Below are 22,389 nucleotides of genomic sequence, written 5' to 3'. Positions count from 1 at the left end.
TAATCTGACATGTACTTGCAAAGTGTCTTATAGTCAGTTAAATGTCTGTTGAAGGAGCAGTATCAACAGATATTAAGCAGACAGTCTACTTCTCAAATGGACCATCAAAATAAAGTGTTAACAAATTATTTATTAATGATTTTCTAAATCTTGTGAAGTTAAAATATTAAGTATTGTGTTGTTTTATAGTGAAATAATGAATATCAGCATCTGAAAATGTGCCTTTTTTGTTATTGATTTAATGCGAAAAACATTTGGTATAAAAAAATCTTTACTCAAACACATTCCAATAAACTGAAAATCCAGAAAAAATCAACCTTTTTGAAAACAGCTATTATTGTTTTGACAGTCAGTGGGACCGATTTACTGATATGCCGCGCAATGAAAAAACAATAATTGGCTAATAAAACGTAATGTGCTTTCACATTAACACAATTATATGTGTGATCTGATCTGTTGAATGCAAATAGGAATTAAAAATAAAGTAAATGGTAAATCTAAGGTTTAAAAGTACTCTCTCAAAAGCAGAGTGCAAGAACATTTTTCTTCATGAAATCATAATCTAATTGGACTTTATGACGTTATGAATGGTTTTTCCTCTGCTAAATAAAACCGTACAGTGTCTTGTAGAGATTCCATGTGGGCCTAGTCATGACATACCAGTCCTGTTGATTCAAATAATGGCCCCTTTAGGTGGAGGAATGCTACCATTTTAGTAAAATAAACATGCTGAAATTGGACTGAGGGTTATTTGAAATGTTATAGATACGCAGAGGAATGCGTGTGTCTCCCCGAGGCGCACATGGAAGCTTTCATGGTAACACTATATCCAATGGAAGTCATCGGACCGCCACAGTTGTTGATGCACCTGCGGGTTCGAAACTTGGCTCAGACCTGGAGATGGCCAGAAAAAGACTTTCCATTCAAAATAGCCTGTCATTTTATCCCTGAATATTCTTTCATTTTCTCCGTTCCCCCCCCTGACATCTCATCTTCTCACCCTCTATGAGTGTATTTTGTCTCGCTCTCTTTTTCTCTCACTCTTCTCATCTCCCCGCTGCCTCCCTCTTCCCCCCCAACACGCACGATTCTCTGTCCCTGTGGCATTGCAGAGGAAATTTAATATTGGATTGTTTGGAGTTTCCAAGGATTCCATTCGGCGTAGCTCCGGGCACTACGCAAAGACAAACATCAGCTGTTGGGGCCAAGAGCAGCAAACATCGCCTCATTATCCCACCGTGCTCATTTGTGCTCCACTGGTCTCGTCTCCTTGCTCGCTTGCAAGTGAATCTTTCTGTCTGGTAAACCCTTGCAGGACATCTTTGGTTGCTGTCAAACTCAGAAAGTGTAGAACATTTTGAAGGAGCAGGATGAAGACATAGCTTTTTGCTTGCTTCTGGAACTTTTTTCTATTCTGAAGATGTTTTTTGTTTGTTTGTTTGTTTGATTTTTGATATATAAAGTATAAATATGGTATGAAATACAGACAAAAATAGATGGAGGAGCTTGATGTATAGAGAGAGATTGTTGTTTTTTGGAGAACTTTAATACCTTCTCTGCTATCCTGCCTTCAGACAGTGATATTGTTAGGTGATGCACCGCAGATGTGCAGTCATGTTGGAAGTGCTTCCGTTTGAGTAGGCTATATGTGTAAAACAATGCTTACACAGTCATTTTTTGTTCAACGGTCATTCTTTCATTGGCATTATACTCAACGGCAAAACCGAAATGTGCTCACCAGTGGTGGAAAGAGTAATGAAAAATCACACTCAAGTAAAAGTACATTTACTTGCCTAAAAATGTAGTGCAAGTAGAGTAAAAGTAGCTGTTGTAAATGTTACTCAAAGTATGAGTAAAAATGAGCCCTTTTTAAAAGTACTCATGAGTAGTGAGTAGTGAGTATTACGCTGTGAAAAGCTGATGCATTTACATGTAATTTGTGAATGTGTGTAAACGTAACATTCTGTAGCGCATTTAATCATTGTCCAGCAGGCACACCACGTCATAGGACGTTAATATTAGGTTAGATTTAGGTTGTGATGTCAAGTGACTAAAATTCAATGTCTAGCCAGTGTCTAAGGATAACGTTATTTTGATGTCCAATAATGACGTCAAATGACACTGATATTTAGGTTGTGTTAGAAAGTGACCATAACTCAACATCAAGCGAACATCTTAAACCAACATCATATTGACGTCAAATACTGACATTTATTCATCAGGTATGGCAACCAAAATCCAACATCTGATAGATGTCATAGTGGTAATGTTCACACAACTTCAAGCTGTGACATCTTTAGATGTTGATATTTGGTTGGTTTTAGGTTGGACATTGACGTTGGTCTGACATTGAGTTCTGACGTCAGCCCGATTTTCATTTCAATTTAATTCAATTCATCTTTATTTGAACAGCACTTTTACAATGTAAATTGTGTCAAAGCAGCTTTACATAGAGGATCATTGTAAATACCAAACAAAATGCAACGTCCCCACAACATTGGGGTACAACGTCAATCTGACGTCATGTTGATGTCTTGTGCTTGCTGAGTGTTTAAGGCCATTTCTGTCATATTACAGTAAACATCTGTCTCATCAGTGACATGCATCTAAACAGTCTCTGGGTCAATGCGTGTAAAGATTTAGGACATCTTTTGAACACTTTTAATGCTTCCAAACAGTTTGCTGCATTATAAATCGCCCTTGTCTTGAGGTAGCTCATTATGAGGTGATTTACCTTCTATGTGTGATTTGATTAGACAGGAATTACAGGACTGATTTTTCTAATCCCCATAGACAAGAAAAAATAAATTAGTGACTTCAGGTTGAAGGAAAGTAGTGGAGTAAAAGTACAGATACAGTACTAAAAATGTACTCACGTGAGAGTAAAAGTACACATTTTTAAAACTACTCAGTAAATTACATTTTATGAGAAAAAGTACTTAATTACAGTAATTTGAGTATTTGTTTTTATTTACTTTACACCACTGGTGCTCACACCACAGATTTGGAAGATGCCGGTCTGGTGAGAAATCCGGCGCCTTTTCATACTGTTGCCTTACTTCACCGCTCGCCATGTTAAAGTGTAGAATCTATCTATCTATCTATCTATCTATCTATCTATCTATCTATCTATCTATCTATCTATCTATCTATCTATCTATCTATCTATCTATCTATCTATCTATCTATCTATCTATCTATCTATCTATCTATCTATCTATCTATCTATCTATCTATCTATCTATTCATCCATCCATCCATCCATCCATCCATCCATCCATCCATCCATCCATCCATCCATCCATCATCTATCCATCATCTATCTATCCATCCATCCATCCATCCATCCATCCATCTATTTATGTCTGTCTGTCTGTCCGTCCATCCATCCGTCTGTCCACCCACCTGCCTACCTCTATATCTATCTATCTCTTTCCTTCAATCCATCCATCCATCCATCCTAATTCAATTCAACTCATGTTTATTTCTATAGCTTTTTTACAACGTAGATTGTGTCAAAGCAGCTGAACATCTGAACAGCTGAAGGTTATAATCAATTTCCAGACAGTTAAATAGACAAACATGTTAAAATTTACAGGAGAGCTATACTGTAATAAGCAGTTTAATAGATGGACAATTAGATGGAAAGACAGATGGATAGAACAATGGGTTCAGAAACAGAAAGTGCTGACCTTGCAATATCACAGTTTAAAACAAAAACACCTTCTCTCTTTCTCTCTCTCCATCATGACACCATGACTCATATTGACCTGCTCTCTACATCCTCCCCTTGCCAAGCGAAACATCTTGTTATTAGGTTAACATTACCTCAGTGGATTGTCTTTACCTCACACTTACACATCCCGTAAGAATCGTATAGACTCACACAGCTGCTCTCCTGCCCGCTAGCTCCCACCTACGGTAAGATACTGCGAAATTTCACCAGAGCCGACAGATAATGACTCTAACCGTTTAGCCATATGTCTCATCAGTGTCCAGCGGGCAGCGATCATTTGACCCTCTTGGCGGGTCTGAACATACGTGCTGCCGCAGAGTCTCCTCTTCTGAAACTTAAACTCTTCATTAGGAATCTGCTGACAATCAGAGCAGTCAGAGTGTGTGTGTGATAATCCCCGCTCTCGTTAACCCCCTGCGGCTCTCTCTCTCTTTCAGTGCGCACATACACATGCACACACACACACGCTCAGGAGGTTTTTCCTTTTTTTAGGGAAGGAATGGAGGCAGTTTGAATCCTCTGCATGCTGATCACCCTTGCCCTAATCCTGCCGCCACATTCCTGGCAAGAGCAGCTCGTGCTCTGTATGTCTCTCATAGCATTGCATATGCAGAGCACCTTATTTATTATCCTCATTGCTGGAGCTGCAGCAGGGGAAACCGGGACACTGTGCTGCGCTCTCATTTCAGTCCATGAGTTTTTTTATATACTTTTTTCTGCTGATGCTGGGTTTTTATGCCTTTTTATTTTTCATATTTCCTGTTATATTTGATTCAGATCCAGGAGCTAACAACTTGATTTCAGTTCAATTTTTATTTTTCATTTATTAATTTTCTTTTCGGCTCAGTCCCTTTATTAATCAGGGGTCGCCACAACGGAATGAACCACCAATTTATGCAGCATATGTTTTACAAAGGGGATGCCCTTTTAGCCGCAACCCATCACTGGGAAACACTCATACTGTACACTCCCATTCACACACATACACTGTGTCTATCGGTCTGTCTGTCTGTCTGTCTGTCTGTCTGTCTGTCTGTCTGTCAATCTATCTGTCTGTCTGTCTGTAGTGGCCATTTATTCAGATTTTACTCTATACTGTATATTCACATTCAAATATTTTCAGTTAATCTTTATAATGGAAATGAGATGGATAGAAAAATTATATAAAAGTTTTAAATAAATATAATATAATAAAAGCAAATAGTCACCATAGTTTATTTATTTATTTGATTTCCATTCATTTATTTAGTGTAAATGACAATTAAAAATGTATATATGTACTTGTATACATTATAACTAATTATACAGTTTTAAACAGTCACGTACATTAATATTTATTCATACTTATTAAGTTGGTGAGTATTCTTTCAGCTGATTGTGTTTTTACATATCAAAATAATCTACAGCAATCTGGTCACACGTCATTTTAAGGGTAGTTCTCGCTATAAACAAATCATTAACTGTGACTTTTAGCTCAATAAACTCCTGATTTTCTTCTTATTAATAATGCGGCACGTGCAGAAGTATGCCAAAAGACTTTTAGTTTTTCAGTAACCTGGGTCAAATGCTTCCGGTGTTCACCGTGACAAAATAGGCGCGTTTAAAGTCTGTTTTCTTTAAAAATCAACAATTTTCACTGCCTTACTAATATACGAGAAAGTGGGTCTCGGAATGTACAAGAAGCACTGCATATTTACTTATTAAATTATTCTTATTTTTGTTTATAGTCATGAACACACTTGTTTGTAGAGCGATTAGATTGACTGTTTTCTGCCGTATTTCTAAAACAATCACAAAAATAAGCGCACTTCTGCATTAGAGAATAAAATCAATATGTAGCATAAGATCATGCAGAATATATACGTTATAAGTTCTAATAAACAGCCAATATCTTTAAAAAATTGGTTAACAATAAGCCACTTAATGCCAAAAGTTGGTACTTAAACTAAATAGTTACCAAGCATCTTTATTCATTTGCTTATTTAGTGAGTGAGTGAGTATGAAGCCAGATCAATCTTAAAAAAAAAAAAAAACATTTATAACATAAAAATCATACATGCACAGCCAACTGACATTCACAAAATCCAATTTGTAAATTTAAAAGAAAATTCGTAAATACAACACACAATTTACATTTCACAGTTCAATTTATTCACAAGTAAAAATCTAATATTTTCGTCAAATTAATTTTATTTGTGTATATTATGAATTATGATTTGAATTTACGAATTGGATTTGTGTATTTCTGAATCATATTTTTGATTTACGAATTTGATTTTTGTATTTTTAAATTGTTTTGAATTACGAATTGCATTTCATTATTTTTTAATCGTATTTTGGATTTTACGAATTGGATTTGTGTATTCTTAAATTGTGTTTTAAATTTACAAATTGTATTTGTTAATTTTTGAACAATTTTTTGAATTTAAGAATTGCACTTGTTTATTTTTTAATCATATTTTAAATTTACAAATTGGATTTTTGTACTTTTTAATTGTTTTGAATTACAAATTGCATTTCTTTATTTATGAATCGTATTTTGAATTTAAGAATTGGATTTGGGTCCGTGTACGTTTTGTTCATTTGTTTTCCATTTTCAAACGGAATAAAGGAAATGGAGAAAACGGCCGTTTTTCCGTTTTTATTTTGCTCACGAGAAAACGAAAAAACGAGATTTTGGCTGGATTTTCGTTTTTTGGTTTAGGGTAGGAAAACGGATAAAAGACTTTAAAATTCATTTTACACATGTAGGCGGTGCTGAAACGCCCACTTTCCTCTAATTGGTCAACCAAATCTGCGCTCGTGACGTCACCCTCAAAATAAAAGCCTTACACGAAGGCTTTTAATTATTATTATTTAATTATATATATAAACAAAGTTTACATATTCTATCATTTGAACCACACACAGTTAGCAGGCTTACATTCATTGCGTATGTATAAATTAAATAAAAACGTAAATCAGCAGTATTCTTAGACATTTGTCATTAAAATAAGGTCATAGTTCACTGCCAAACTTCTTGCTGCTGTGCACCTGATGCTGAGCAAAGATAGCCATTTCCGAGGAGCACCTGGTTTGCATGAATGTTTCAGAGCAAGGGCTTTATAGTAATAATAATAATAATAATAATAATAATAATAATTATTATTATTATTATTATTATTATTATTATTATTATTATTATTATTATTATTATTATTATTATCATTATCAGTTACTAGTGTTTTTATTGTTTGGTGTGTTTTTTTTTCTTTTTAATAGTTGTTACCAGAACCAGAATAAGAACTATTTGGGCCCTGCTATAAAAACAAAGGGTACCATTTGTTTTCATTTATTTCTTCCTATTTTAATTATATATTGTAATTATTTATTTGATAATTAATACTATTTTATTGCAACGCCAAAGTAGGCCTGTCTTATTATTTTTTTATTATTAAATTTGCTGTTATTGTAGGCTAGATGGCAGGCTTTAAATAGCCTATTTTAAATAACATTTACTCATAACCTTACTAATTCGAGAGCCGAACCTAAAAAAGTTTAAGTGCAATAAGCCTGTACAATAAAGGGAGCCGCAATGCATATTTCTAGCGCATTCTTTCACTCAACAATTATTGCTGGAATAATGAAATAAATTTCAAATTAACTAATTAAACACATTATAGTTGATAAAAAAATTGTGTCTAGTAGTTCCGACAAACAGATAAGCTCGCTACATGTGCGTTGCGCTAATAATTTGACATTTGCTCTTCTTGAGAAAGTGCTACAGCGGGCCCTGCTATTTCACATATAAGGTTAGTGATACGTATTTTAAATTAGTATTGCACATTATTCATTCATTTTCTTGTCAGCTTAGTCCCTTTATTAATCTGGGGTCGCCACAGCGGAATGAACCGCCAACTTATTTAGCAAGTTTTTATGCAGCGGATGCCCTTCCAGCCACAACCCATCTCTGGGAAACATCCACATACACAAACACTTATACAGTAAGGACAATTTAGCCTACCCAATTCACCTGTACCGCATGTCTACTGTGGGGAAAACCGGAGCACCCGGAGGAAACCCACGCGAACGCACCACATTACTGAATTAGACACACAATCTCAAAAAAAAAAAAAACTTGATGCTTATTTACATTATCTAAAGTCATTTCTTAAGAGGTAGGATCTGTTGTTGTATTATATATTTTCGTTTTAATATGCAAATAATTTTCTTTAATTTGTAATAGGTCCCTCATTGCATAAAATAACCAGCCTTTGTATTCAATATGTTTGTAAATTGTCCATCCAGTTTGACGCAAGCAAGCTAAACAACATTTTGGCCTGTTTTGCTTATTAAATGAGTGATTTTCACGGAGAAACAAATCATCCATCCACACAGTTTTGTATAGGACCTGTGTGAACAAAAATATACACTTCATCATAGCCTATAGGAAAATGTATCTGTTTAGAACCAATTTTGTGTTGTATAATTAAAAATATTAAAAATACAATAATAAAAAAAGGAATAATATTTGAAGTGCAATGCTTCAAAGATCCAATACGCTGCATGCAGAGCCAAAACAAAAACTCGTTTGTTTGTTTAATAAAATAATAATATGAAATTAAAGTGAAATAGTTCCATAACCTGTATTATAACTGTAGTCACTCTAGATGACAAATCATCCGTTGCGCCGGTCAGTTTCACTTTTAATCAAGAATGTGCCAGAACCAAACGAGAATATTTATAGATTACCTCGGAATGAGACCTCGGTCTGTGAAGGATGCAGAACACAGAAACTCGTTGAGAATGGAGATGCATGTTAGATGTTTTATATCCCTTTAGATATTGTAAATAAACAACTAGTTTTATAGAGATTGTGTCATGTCTTTTCTTTGACGCACGCGCTGAACAGCCTGTAGCCTAAATAATAGTTTAGATTTTATAACATATAATGTTCCATTACTTTAAATGTATAATGTTTTTTAATATTTATGAATTATATAAAATATATAGTTTATATAAATGCGCTCTGATCATTCAAGGATCATAATGCGTTGCATATTCTTGTTATTCTTCATTAGGCTTGATCCATAAATTGTGTATTTTATAAACTGATCGTTTATAAGGACTAAGGTATTAATAACTGTAATTCCTCGAATGGAAAAGTCTTGATTAAAGAAAAAGAGAACTTAATTCGACATATGCATATAGTGCGCTTATTTCTGCGCGCATCGCGCGCTTTACCGAATTACCTTTTTTATTTTTTATGCATTATAAATGCATCTGGCAGCACCGAAAAGAGCAAATGCCAAGTTATTAGCGCAGCGCACAGACAGCTAGCTCGTCTAGTCTGAACCAGGGGTTTTCAAACTATCCATTGCACACCGATCCCATTGCATTTTATTTAGGATAAACCACTTATTTAAAATTAATTAATTAAAAGGTGCGTACTCTCCAATACACCACTGTAGTGTCAAAATATTTAATAATTATAATTAAGATAGACACCTGACCTCCATTTAATAAACAATTTATTTGCCATACTCTGTTAATTTGAAGTTTAAAGTTTAAATCATTTATGTTAAACTTAAATTATTTAAAAACTTAAAAAGACTTAAATTTAGTCATTTAAGACATTTTAGGTCATAAGTTTACATACATTGACTGTTGCATTTAGTAGGCCTATTCTGGTCTAAATAAGCTTTTTGCATCTTAGGTGTTTACACACAAATTAAGCAGTTTATACGTACATTTAATGTTACTTTGAAATTACTTTTGATGCAATAAATAATCCTAAATAGTTGAAAGTGTTAACATATTCTTGAAATGTAGTTATTTTATAACTATGAAATTTATTACTAAACAAAGTGAATCATTATGAATTTGCCAAGAAATAATCCACTTTACCACCGTACAGCCATGCCCCACACTCACTAGAACGGTAGAACCTGGACTGTATGATATGTTCTGTATGTAAAATAGAGAAAATAAGCAAGATGCGCAGTCTCATGCAGCCTTAGTGAAATATAGCGCGTCACAGCAATGAACTAAAAATAAAACCACCCTTGAAATGCTGGCGATCTTAATTTTTTTCAGCCTACACTGACTGAGAATAATGTTGCACTATTTTATTAACAAATAATTAGAATGTTTTTTTTCCTTCAACACATTCATCATTACTTTTGCCTGTGCAAGTTTTTTTGCGCGCGCTTGAGCGCGAAGGCATCTATTTTCAGGTGCAAGATGCCACTTTGGGTGGCACCAGCACACTCTGCCACACCTGTGGCTATGTCCCTGCCACAATAATAATAACAACAACAACGACAAAATAATAACAAAAAATAATAATAATAAGACAGGCCTACTTTGACGTTGCAATAAAAAAGTATTAATTATCAAATAAATATTTACAATAGGCTAAAGGCATATATTAAATTAAAATAGGAGAAAATCCAATAGAAACAAAAGGTACCATTTATTATAGCCCCATGCAGGGTCCAATGTGTTCTTACAACCATTGAATAACTAAGTAAATAATAATAATAACAATACTAATAATAATAGGCCTAATAATAATAATAATAATAATAATAATAATAATAATAATAATAATAAATTATTATTTTATACAGAGTAGGCTATTATTTAGGCCTACAATAGCTCTGAAACAATCATGTAAACCAGGTGCTCCTCGGAAATGGCTATCTTTGCTCAGCATCAGGTGCACAGCAGCAAGAAGTTTGGCAGTGAACTATGACCTTATTTTAATGACAAATGTCTAAGAATACTGCTGATTTACGTTTTTATTTAATTTATACATACGCAATGAATGTAAGCCTGCTAACTGTGTGTGGTTCGAATGATAGAATATGTAAACTTTGTTTATATATATAATTAAATAATAATAATTAAAAGCCTTCGTGTAAGGCTTTTATTTTGAGGGTGACGTCACGAGTGCAGATTTGGTTGACCAATTAGAGGAAAGTGGGCGTTTCAGCACCGCCTACATGTGTAAAATGAATTTTAAAGTCTTTTATCCGTTTTCCTACCCTAAACCAAAAAACGAAAATCCAGCCAAAATCTCGTTTTTTCGTTTTCTCGTGAGCAAAATAAAAACGGAAAAACGGCCGTTTTCTCCATTTCCTTTATTCCGTTTGAAAATGGAAAACAAATGAACAAAACGTACACGGACCGATTTGAATAATTTTTTTAATTTACACATTGTATTTGTTTATTTTTAAATCGTATTTTGAATTTAGAAATTGGATTTTGATATTTTTGAATCATGTTTTGAAATTACGAATTGGATACTGTAAATGTGAATTGTGTTGTGGATGTATGAGTTATATTTTGTAAATGTGTTATTTTTTGTCACTGATCTGGCTTCATATAGAGTGAGTGAAATTACAGTTCATTCAGAGTGTTTGTCTAAAAATGTAACAATTGCTCTACAGATGTCAGAGTTTCCTCTGGTGCTCGAAGACTTTCTAGAGCAGGCCTCTTTCCAAGCCGTGTCTCTCTATTCCGTTAGCAGCAGCTGAGTGGAACTTGATGGACGATGTGCTAAATAGGTTAAAAACGGGCCTAAGTGGCCACCGTTTCCATCGGTCAAAGAATCACTCAACAATCACCCGCTGAATCAACTCCAGCAGAATGATGTATTAACACAAACCACTTTCTGATCTCACGACACATTTATCACAGGCAGCTCTCTGATTTTTCACCACATCTACCAAGCCTAACCAAGGCGACGGAGCTGGATGCCTCGTGGTAAGATTAGCAAGTATCCATTTAAACAGGCCCTGCAGATCGGGAAGGCCAGATAAAACAGACACTGTCCCCTTACCCATATCTCTGCTCAACATGAGAGCGACCAAACCGATTCGACAGCAAGCTCTTGAAGATTACCTTCACTCTCTATGGGCTCAGGAGTTGCAATTTTGGAGGAATTCCAGCCTTCGATATTCCGATTTTTATCAGAAATGCATCTACCGAGTGTCATCGGCAGGAACGGTTGCTCTTGTGTGTGTTAATGACATCAAGTTGTGATCAGGATCTGTACCAGTGCAGCATGGTGACAAAATGATACACACATACATACAGTAAACACACTCAATATGTTGCCAACAATAACAAAAAAGAGCAAATAACAAAACAAAAATATAAACCTCATAGAATGTTTAAATGATTTTAATAGTTACAATAGATATTGGGCCCTATCATACACCCGGCGCAATAAAGTGCAAGACATGTAGGGCATGATTTGTTGCTACTTTCAGACCAGCCCAACTCTGATTTTCATGTTTTGCGCCAATTTTGTTTAAATTGCAAATCTATTTGCGTAAATTTGTGGACTCATGGGTGTGCCTGTCTAAAAAGGAGGTGTGCTATTTTTTTCAGTTTATTCATGACAGTTATCATTTTTTATAATGTTATTATTATTAGCAATTTTATTTATTATATGCATATTTATATTTCTTTCAATAAAAACAAGTTTAGATTTGTCCACCTGTTGGGTTTTGGAGATGTATGCATCGCCATATGGGGCATAAGAATAGGACGTTTGTTTGGTTATAAATTTTTACCACACTTTGTTATTATTTTTCAATTATTCGTTTTCTAGAAATTAGAACTGAATTTAGAATTAGTTTTGAAACAAGTCTTTGCGCTTAACAAATAAAATTAAATATGTAGGGTAATGGATGTCTTTAGTGTAGTGAGTTTCTACTGTTTCCTTACTACACGAAAGTAAAGGAGTAAAGAGTAAAAGTAAAGAGAAAAAGCAGCTGAATGGAGGAGGCTCATTCTTTATCCTCATGCAGATGGTCTTTAACTATTTTCTCGCAAGTGAATCATTCAGTTTTTCCACTTACAAAGTCCGCCATGTAAATAGCGAATGCGCCATGGTGTGACACAATTGACTCTTAAAGAGAATGTGAGATGAGACTCTGATTGGTTTGATGCACATTATGCTCAAAACACACCCATAACTCATTAAGAGAATAAGCACAACCCTGTTAGACCATGCACCACGGTATGGACGGTATTTTTTTCCCCTTAAAATAGCAAAAATGGATTCCGACACGCCCTTAATACTTTTTTGCCATGCACTTTAGATTTTGCGCTTAGATCATTAAAATAAAGCCCTTTGGGTCTCCACTGGTAATTGTTTTTGCCTTCTATTGGTGGTAGGTTAAAACCAATAAATCATAATGTAATATGTGCCAAAACACATTCAAAATATTAATGTTTTGTAATAGTTTCAATGGTATTTGTGGGGAATTTGTGTGTGATTTCTATATTCTTCAAGAAGACAGCAATTTGGTGACAGATGATACATTTGCAAGAAAATCATCCCCTGGATATCACAATATCTTTACATTTCTGTAAATGAGAAAAAAGGTGGCAAACATCCTAATGATTTTATTATTTTTTTTTTATTGACAGAATGGCATCTTGAATGGCAAGTTTGTACAATTAGAGTATACAAGCATATTTGTTATAGAAATTATTTATTATGTAAAGAAAGGCCCCTATTTATCAGTCATACTTTAGCAGATTCACATCACAAATTTGTCCAAGTAACACTTAAAATGCATATTTATAATGTATTATTTATAATAGTTAGCCTTTTTATATGCATTGTGTGTTCTTCTCTTCAATAAAAGACGTTCTATTGACCTTATTCTAGGGGTACGAACGGGCGCAGCCATTTGAATCTTTTTGGCTTGAGACTTCCGGTCTCATTCACTTCCATTGATTTTAGACATTAATGTGATGTTGATGTTGCAAACTGAGATTTTCTTACTATATTATACTGCTTTGTCTTTATTGTCATGAACATACTTGTTTGTAGAGCAAGCAGTTTAGCCTCTTTTGCTGTTTATTAGTCCAGGTCATTTCTCTCATAGGCAACTGAATTGGAAGTTCTAAACTAATCGCAGGCCGAAGCAGTGGCGCAGTAGGTAGTGCTGTCGCCTCACAGCAAGAAGGTCGCTGGGTCGCTGGTTCGAGCTTCGGCTCAGTTGGCGTTTCCGTGTGGAGTCTGCATGTTCTCCCTGCGTTTGCTTGGGTTTCCTCCGGGTGCTCAGGTTTCCCCCACAGTCCAAAGACATGAGGTACAGGTGAACTGGGGAGGCTAAATTGTCCGTAGTGTATGAGTGTGTGTGTGAATGTTTGTGTGGATGTTTCCCAGAGATGGGTTGCAGCTGGAAGGGCATCCGCTGTGTAAAAACTTGCTGGATAAGTTGGCAGTTCATTCTGCTGTGGCGACCCCGGATTAATAAAGGGACTAAGCCGACAAGAAAATGAATGAATGAATAAAAAACAATCGCGAAAACGAGTGCACATCTGCATTGAAGAATAAGGTCAATACATTCATGATCTAAGTTTTAATCATGAAAGTATAAAAACAAATGATACATATAGATAATTTATGATAAAACTTACTGATGATTGACACATTATTGGCCATGAAAAAACCTCAAAGGAATAATGATACCTATAAAATACTATTGTTTTTTCTAATCTGTTAGGCCTGAATATTAATCACGTTGTCTGTGTTTGCCTTAAGCTAATTTGTTGAAAATCAAAATGCAGATGATAATACATGAGCGCTGAAATACCTCTGAACTGCTGCTATTCCCATCCAAACCAAAAACAAAGAAAGAAAAAAATAACAACAACAACAACAAAGAATATGATTTACATGTAGCTATTTAATTCTATGTATGTGAGACTATGTCACTTCTTCTATTTTTCATTATTCATCACAGTGTAACATTTTTCTGCTCAATTTTGTATGCCCCCAAAAAACAGAGATACTTAGTGCTGCAGTTTCAATGTCTCACAGCCAGAAATATTTCAAGAAATCAGTGTATTGATTTTTTTTTTTGGCCAATTCCTAACACGCACTCACATAACAGTCACATAACAGTTAGAATAATCTAAGGCCACTTTAAATGAAGCTTTTTCTAAAGATTGCCGCGTTATCAAGTTTAATAGAGGGAGTCAAGCGGCACTGAGTTCTGTTCAAAAGGGAGCTATTAGCTTTTTGCCCTCTCAGCTTGCCGTACAGTAGAACTGGTCTACGTGTTGTGCGTGCATACCTCTCCTTTATCTGAGACGCTTGCCAGGAAGAGTCTTGAAAACAGGCCAGAGGACATCCTTTGCAGTTTTGTACGGTTTTAGACATTTCAGGCAACACTTAATGCACGTTTCCTTTATATTGTTCATCTTGATAAAGTTACTTAAAAGTAATGTGTGTGTGTGTGCGTGTGTGTGCGTGTGTGTTTTAGAAATGGAGTTGTGATCTTTTGGGTTGCATTCTTTCCCTACTTGCACAGTCTATTGAGAAAATGCTAATTATAATAAAAGCTTTTAGCTATGCTAATGAGGTCATTTGCATGCGAACCATCAGGCCTCTGGGAATTAACCAAAAAAATAAATAAAAAATTCACCACACAGTAAGTTTCCGCAACGCCATTTCAGCAAAGACTTTAATCTAATTTTAAAAAAGCAGGACACTTTGGAATTATTTCTAGATCTGCCATATCCAAACAATCATTAGCATAAATACAAAGGCAAGTGAAATTGCAGATAGATTGAATGAATGGCAAATGAAGATTCTGAATGTCTCAGGCACAAAGGGTGTGTTGCGAATTGCATACAGTATGAATGCGCTGCACACAATGTCATTTGTCTTTTAGTATTTCTCCAAATGACCTTTTTTTTACATTTGCCAAAATTGCTGGTGCATGGGCAGTGCACACTGTGTCCCATAATGCAAAGTGCTGGATTTGTCCCTGCGATTCATTAAAAACGGCAGACATGTAGTGGCTGTGTCTTTTTAATGAAGTCCAAAGTTGAACTGCATCATCAACAGTCAGTCTGGTTCAAAATGGAACCCATTTGCTTTCATTGTACGGATTAAAAAACAAACAATCTATTTTCTTTTTTAAGTGTGTGTAGTGTGTGTTTAACATCTCATCTCATTCATTCATTAATTTTCTTGTCCCTTTATTAATCCGGGGTTGCCACAGCAGAATGAACCACCAACTTATCCAGCAAGTTTTTACGCAGCGGATGCCCTTACAGGCCCGAAACCCATCTCTGGGAAACATCCACACACACATCCATACACACACTCATACGCTACGGACAATTTAGCCTACCCAATTCACCTGTACCGCATGTGTTTGGACTGTGGGGGAAACCGGAGCACCAGGAGGAAACCCACGCGAAGGCAGGGAGAACATGCAAACTCCACACAGAAATGCCAACTGAGCCGAGGTTCGAACCTGCGACCCAGTGACCTTCTTGCTGTGAGGCAACAGCACTACCTGCTGCGCCACTGCCTCGCCCACCAACCATTTCTTTAAGTCCAAATAATAGCTAGTGTACAATGAAAATTAATGTGGTTAAAAACAATGATGTACCTGATTAACTTTCAATATATTATTTCTAAATATCTTTTGTGTTTCCCAGATAGAAGCAAGTCATATTTTTTAAATAATGATGTTATTATTATTGCTGTTGTTTGTTAACTGTGATTTGTACATTATTTATTGTTGTTGTTTTTTTTTTTGTTTTTTTTTTTTTGCTGAATTGCAGCTTTTTATTGGTTAATGGCGTCATCTATTTTAGTTGCCTCAAAATAGCAACAATGCACCTTAACATGCCTCCTTTTCAGAGCAGCATGCCCATGAGTCCACAAAGTGGTATGAATAGGTTTGGTATTTAAACAACGTGGCGCAAAATGTGAAAATGAAACCATTGCTCATATGAAAATAGCAACAAATCATACATCACACATCTTGCGCCTTATTGTGCCAGGTGTATATCAGATCCTTAGACTTTGCGCTTAATCTTTAAAATAGAGCCCTTAATATTAAGTGATTAACGCACACACACACTGAAAACACACACACAATTAGATATTTGATAAATACATACAAAAATAAGAAAAAAAGACGAATATGATTATTAAAACATTTAATGAAAGAATATTTATAATAATTAAATTGAATCAAATGCATGTAGCATGTATCATTACGTAACATCATATTAGTTACTTCATGCAATAGAAATCAATAGAGTGTCAAGAACATTGGACCTTTTTGATTCATTGTGTAAAGACATTATTCAATCAAGACATCTTTTTTTGCTTCACTTATAGTTGTGCAGGTTTGTCAAGGCTAAACCAGCTGATTAACTTCCAGTCTATAGTTTGTAGTAGTAAAAATCAGGGGTGCGTTTCCCAAACAACAACGTAACTCGTGGCTGAACTATCATAGTACAATGCATCATTTAGGAAAATAACTACTTATGTAGTGACAAGTGTTTCCCAAAACCGCTAGTTTCTCTGTCGCAGATCCATCACTTGAACCACGTTAGTTATAATGTAAAACACCCAAAATGATGCTCTAAACTAGTTGGAGTGACAATTTCTTTAGAGAAGAACCCATCATTTCTTTGTGCAAATTATGTTGTTTAACATGCACATTCATTTAAAATAAAGTCCAAAGTTAGATTTGGTAAAAACATGCACCCGCTTTCCATATTAACTGAAATATATGTAAATGGCACATATGGGGCCTGTGTTTGCTTTACTAATATTATTGAGAAGTTGAACATTACATATTCTATTCTAAAACATAAAATCACTTACAAAAGCTAACATGTATTCTATTATATAAATCATATAAATAAATAAATAAATAAATGAATGAATAAATAAATAAATAAATAAATTATATATATATATATATATATATATATATATATATATATATATATATATATATATATATATATATAAATAATGGCTACTTATTATAAAATTAAATGTAATATTTATTATTTATTAGAAATAAAATAAAACCTTTAATACTTTAATATTAATGATGATGACAATTATTATTATTATTATTATTATTATTATTATTATTATTATTATTATTATTATTAAGTAGGATATTGTTTATTTACTATTATTTTTTTCTGAAAAGTCTACTTTTACAATTTGACACATGTAAACCACTGCAGAAATGTTCTAACCAGGAGGCCCATGTAATAAGTATCACACTATAAATTAAAAGAATCAGAGACGGACTGGGACAAAAATTCAGCCCTGGCACTATAGCCACACCAGCCCACATTACCATACGTACTGTTTGTTTGACATTCTTGCCAGATTTTGATTATGTCCGCGTAATCTTTGATTGAGTCGGCCCCTCTCAAAACTATCACTGATTGGGCCAAATGCTTAACATTTACTATTATTATTACTATTATTACCATCATCAACGTCATCATAATATTCACATGTTACACGAGATAAAAGCTGCCTGCATGTAAAAACAATACATATAAAAATAATAATAAAATAAAAAATAAAAATAAAAAACTGACCGGCCCACATTTAAAAAAATGGTCCGGCCCTTCTGGCATTTGCCAGAATTGCCAGATGGCCAGTCCGCCCCTAAAAAGAATCAACGTATGCTTTTTGTTTTTATAAGCTTTGGAGACGTTACATAAATTCCGCTTTTAAATAATAGGTCACCTATAGCTTTCACCATGTGGCTGTGTTCAAAATGACATAGATAGTTTTCATAGTGCACTGTGAAGGGAGCACAATTGTAAACATGAAGAACGCTAAAAATGAACTGTAAATATAGTTTGAAAGCAAATTACACCTAAGAGAGATGAATTTATTGCTTTTTTATTTTTAATAATTCCAACTTTGAATGTTAAAATGTTCTAAATGAATAGGGCATAGGGGGGATAAGTGGGAATAGAACACAGCCAGGAATTATGTTTCTATCTACGGCTTTAGAGCTGTAGTTGCGAGTGCTCAAGTTTGTGACGCAGTTTGCGAATGTTCATTGGAGCGATGAATTTGGGAAACAGCAAATCAACAAACTAGGTTTTTAATGACAGAACTTGCGACTTTAGTTGGCTAACAATGGTTTTGGGAAATGCACCCCAGGTTGGTAAGTGATAATTTCGTTAATAATTTAATAATAATTTCAATAATTTTATTTGAACTATCTCTTTAAAACAAGTGAAAATCTGAAATTTGAACCAGTATAAGAGTGAGAGATGCAGAGAGAGAGAGAGACAGAGAGATTTAAGCTCATGAATATCAGAGATTAATCCTCCACCTGCGGTTCCTACAGGTTAATGAGCTGTGCTGGGACGATGAGCCTCCCAAGCTTTCTTAACTAGTGTGAGTATGTGTGTGTGTGTGTGTGTGTGTGTGTGTGTGTGTGTGTGTGTGTGTTTGTATGTGAAGGCAACATGTTGCCTGAAGGTGTGTAGCCCTGGGGTGCATGTTTGCGCGTCTAAATACGCGTGTGTTTGGTCTGAGAGCTTGGTCTGGACTTTTCCATCCCAGCTCTGGGGTTCTGCTCCAACACTCTGCCCTTTTCCCTTCTACATTAATCAAACCCCGCATCTCCATTCTTTTCTTCATTCCCAGCGCTCACAAGGCATTGCAAATCTGCCACAGGAAGGACCTCTAATGTAGCAAATGTATTCAGGTGGGCCGGTTTTATGTATTCACTTTGGAGAAGTCCTGACTCAGGACATTAAGATTCATGATATTTGCGCTTTTGTGACACGCGCGCTGTTTAAAATTATTCATTGCATTCCCCGCAGCATCTGTGACTGACAAACTTCCGCACAGGATACATAGAAAAGGAGCCAGGAAAATCACAATCAGATACACTTTTTGGCACTCGCTTTGAGGATCAACAATCCCTCAGGTTAGGCACAGAGAGCAGTGCTGGAGTTTACCATCAAGTTTTTTTTACTGTGAAGTCATACTAATCATTCAGTTTAAAGTCATTTAGATGGGTAAAAACTTCTCCTCCCTTGCTTGAGATGCAAAGAAAACTACACAAAAGTAATAGGGTATGTGCGGAAGTATGCAGGACTTTTAATTTTTCAGTAACCTGGGTCAAACGCGTCTGGTGAACTGTACGCTGTTACAAAATTGGCGTGTTTAAGGTCTGTTTTCTTTAAAAATCATCAATCTTTACTGCCTGATTGATAAAAGCTATAATGTGGGTCTCAGAATGTACAAGAAGCACTGCATTGAATTACATTATTCTGTGCAATGTCTTTAAAATATGAACATTTGTTTTACCCAAATATGTTCAATGGAGTCTCCGTGCTAGCCTGCTGATCCTGATGGTGCATGGGTGTAAAAAGCTCGTTTTACTCTTGAACAACTAAATGAACGCTGAAGTCCATTTAACTGAGTATATTTTAATTACATTACAACTTCCATGCTGTAAAAAAAAACGTATAAAATTGAAAAAAGTCACATTAATCGTTCACCAGAAGTTTATCGGTATGGGAAGAAACTCTAGCTGTGCTTATACCCTATTCTCAGGATGTATCACAGTTCAAAGACATGCGGTGCAGGTGAATTGATTATTGCTGTAGTGTATGTGTGTGAATGTGAGAGTGTATGGGTGTTTCCCGGAACTGAGTTGCAGCTGGAAGGGCATCCGCTGGGTAAAACATATGCTAAATAAGTTGGCGGTTCATTCCGCTGTGGCGAGCCCTGATAAATAAAGGGACTAAGCGAAAGGAAAATGAATGAATATTGCTATTTGATTTTGCAATTTAATTTTGTGAAGTCAAGATTCAGTTCAGAATTCTCAAACACTAAATAAAAGGCATACAACATACTTTAACAATATAAGTAAAATGTATTAACTTTCTATTTAATCACACATTTACATAACAGCTGTTCACAATTTTACAGAATTTACCTTGAGTTTTAATGATAATAAAAAAACTGTATACCATCACTACAGTTTGGTGGAGGACGCATGGCATTTGTTTACTGGTGACACCGTCAATCAACAAAAAGAAAGGTAGGAAGATTTAAAATATTATAGACTGGGGATTGTCTGTAAAGTAGTGGGTAGAAACCGAACGCTGTGGGGTTCTTATTAAGACGTGAATCAAAGGCATCAGTGGATTTACAAAATTTGTGGTAAATTTATGTGGAATCCCATAGAGAGCTGGTGCGTTTTGCGGTACACCAATAATGATACTGATACGTATAATATTAGTTGAAAGGTGTACCTCCTGAACCTCCTGAAAAAAAAATTTGAATGGTAATAGTCAGTAAATGTACCATGGTTTACCTTAAAACGGGAATAACATCAATCCAAGCTTTAACTTAAAAATATATATCTTTAACTTAAAGATATAAATATAGTTCTTTGAGAAGTTATCAAATTAAGTAAAACCTGCTCATCTTTATAACTACACTGTTAACGATTTGCTGTAGAGTCTACAGTAACTGCAGAAGTTCTTACATAACTTACTGTAAATCAATTACAGCTAAAATACTGTATTTACATTTAACATGCCATTTATCTGTCTGTATACATATTTACAGTATTGTGTATCCTAACTGTAAAATATAGAGTAATTTTCACAATGTAACTTAAAAATACAGTAACATATTCAGTGGTGGACAGAGTACTGAAAAATCATACTCAAGTAAAAGTACCATTATTTGCCCAAAGATGAGTAAAAACTAGTCCTTTTAAAAGTGCTGAAGAGTAGTGAGTGGTGAGTATTGTACTGTGGAAAGTTGATGTGTTTACATGCAGTTTATGCAGGGATGTGTAAACGTAACATTCTGTAGTGCATTTAGTGATCTTCCTATATTTGTTCCTTCCTTCCATTGTTTTTTTTGTTCTGTCAGTCCTTTATTCATTCGTTTGTTTGTACATTCCTTCATTCATTTGTTCATTCCTTCGTTCACTCGTTCATTCATTCTTTTGTTTCTTCTTTAATTCGGTTCTTTGTTCATTCATTCGTTTGCTCATTCGTTCATTCCTTCTTTCCTTCCTTAGTTTGTTCAGTCTTTCCTTGAACCTTACCTTTATTCTATTGGGCCCTTACTTGCTTCATTAGTTTGCTCCTTCCTTCCTTCTTTTGGTCCTACCTTCCAATCTTCATTCGTTCTATTTAGTGATTGTTTAAGGCTGTTTTGTGATTTCAGTCATCATACAGTCCACATCCTTCAATTTCTCATCAGTGATGTGCAGTTGAGGTGTGCATTCCCGCTTCTGTACACTGTGTGTGTTTGTGTGTGTTTATACAGACAGCTTGTTATAGGCTGTCTGGACTCTGTAGAGCTGGGTGGTTTTCGGTTTTGTCCTCCCCCCACTCGTTAGCAAGAACGGGCGCAGCGAGTAGAAAACGGGCCGAATATAAGCAGGAGCGATCGGGTTTGGGCTAAAACCTGGCGGGAGCGGGCGGGAGTGGGATTTAAACTTTAGTCCTGCGCAGATCTCTAATGTGCAGTCTATGAACAGTTGGGTCATTGCGTATAAAGATTTTGGACATCTCCTTGGACATTTTTAATGGCTTCAAAATTGTTTGCTGCATTTATAAAGCGCCCAGGTAGTTCAGTATAATGTGATTTACTTTTTATGTGTGATTTGATTGGACAGGAATCGCAGGACTGATTTTTCTGCTTTTGCCAATCACCATAGACGAGAAAGAAATAAAGTAATGGCTGCAGGTTAAAAGAAAATAGTGGATTAAAAGTGCCGATTCAGCACTAAAAATGTACTCAAGGGAAAGTAAAAGTACAGATTTTTAAAACTACTTGGTAAATTACAATTCTTGAGAAAACT

General features: G+C 35.1%; 1 protein-coding gene across 4 annotated transcripts in view; it reads left to right on the top strand.

The window, feature by feature from the left end:
- Positions 1 to 22,389, top strand: part of pknox2 (pbx/knotted 1 homeobox 2) — a gene marked incomplete at its 5' end in the record, with an annotated part of 203,544 nt that overhangs the window by 83,389 nt on the left and 97,766 nt on the right. The window contains 2 exons of one of the 4 annotated variants that reach the window (NM_001442097.1): positions 19,197 to 19,257; positions 19,376 to 19,482. 4 annotated transcript variants of the gene reach the window in all.

Source organism: Danio rerio, chromosome 10, assembly GCF_052040795.2.
Source record: "Danio rerio strain M-AB ecotype USA chromosome 10, GRCz13ab, whole genome shotgun sequence".
Classification (NCBI taxonomy): Eukaryota; Metazoa; Chordata; class Actinopteri; order Cypriniformes; family Danionidae; genus Danio; species Danio rerio.
This window is presented reverse-complemented; position numbering and strand designations above follow the sequence as displayed.